A 1185-nucleotide genomic window follows, 5' to 3' on the forward strand; every position below is an offset into this window, starting at 1 on the left:
CTGTGAAAGGCATCAGGAAATAAATGTAAAAACCACACAGTGGGTGCACAAAGGGGAGAGTGGTCAACTCTGTGAGTCTAATAAAAATAATTCACAACAATCACATACCAATGTTCAGTGAGTCCTGTCCCTACCCCATCTTCTAACGCCATCCCCTAAGAGAAATGACAGGTGAACAGGGCACAATCAAAGCTGGGCTCTAATTAAATGTGTGCTCTAGAGCAACTCCTAGCTCTCTCAGGGCTTCCGTTCCTCTGCCTGTAAAGCCAGGAACCCTATTCAACTATAGAGTCCATTTCTGCTCTGAATTGTGAAATAAAAGGCAAAAACAAAGCAAAACAGAAAAACCCAAAACCAGAAAGGAAACTCACGGGAAACAAAAGTGAAAGTGCCTGAAAAGAACCCAGTAGTAAACAGAAGTACAAAATTCTCTATCTCACCGGAAAAAGTGGCAGAGTTCGCAAATATTTTTTTTCAGCAACCGTGAACTTCAGAAAGAATGAAATGTCTATCACGCCTTCTGAATGTGAATAAGATCAGTGTAACACGAATCCACCTTGCTCTATGCAACTGCCTTCTGAAACAATCCTCTCTGACCCTGAACAACCACTTATTTAAATAAGCGGTTCTTAAATCAATCCGTAGTGAATGGTCCATCACCACAAAACCAATCCCCATTGAACACCACACTAGGGTGTGTCCCACTTTGGGAAAAGGGAGAAAACGGGAGTAAAGAAAGAGGAGAAGGATTGGAACCAACATTAGATTGTGCCTGGTGTTGCCACGCGGTTGTCATAAACAACAGCATCGAAGCAAACTGTATTAAAACTTAGGAAATACAGCGGCCTTTAAACTCATTATGTCCCCGCTCGTGGCAATAGTGAGACTTCTCTGAACGTAGCCAACAACGGTACAGACCCCCCGGGAAGGAGAGCGAGCTCTGGGGCGGACCGGCGAGTGAAGGCAGCCGGAGATGGGGAGCAGGCTGACAGCTTCTGCGGCGCGTGAGGGGCCGGGCCGGGCGACCGCCACAGCCAGAGGGTGTGAGCTGGACCCTCCAGGGTCACTGGGCTCCCCAGGGTGGGAGGATAGATGCTGCCTGTCTGTTGCTGGAGCCTCCCTTCTCGCAGCAGAGGAGGGAGGGCGCGCGCACGTACACACACACACACACACACACACACACAC

This window comes from Cebus imitator, unplaced genomic scaffold, assembly GCF_001604975.1.
Source record: "Cebus imitator isolate Cc_AM_T3 unplaced genomic scaffold, Cebus_imitator-1.0 Scaffold135, whole genome shotgun sequence".
Classification (NCBI taxonomy): Eukaryota; Metazoa; Chordata; class Mammalia; order Primates; family Cebidae; genus Cebus; species Cebus imitator.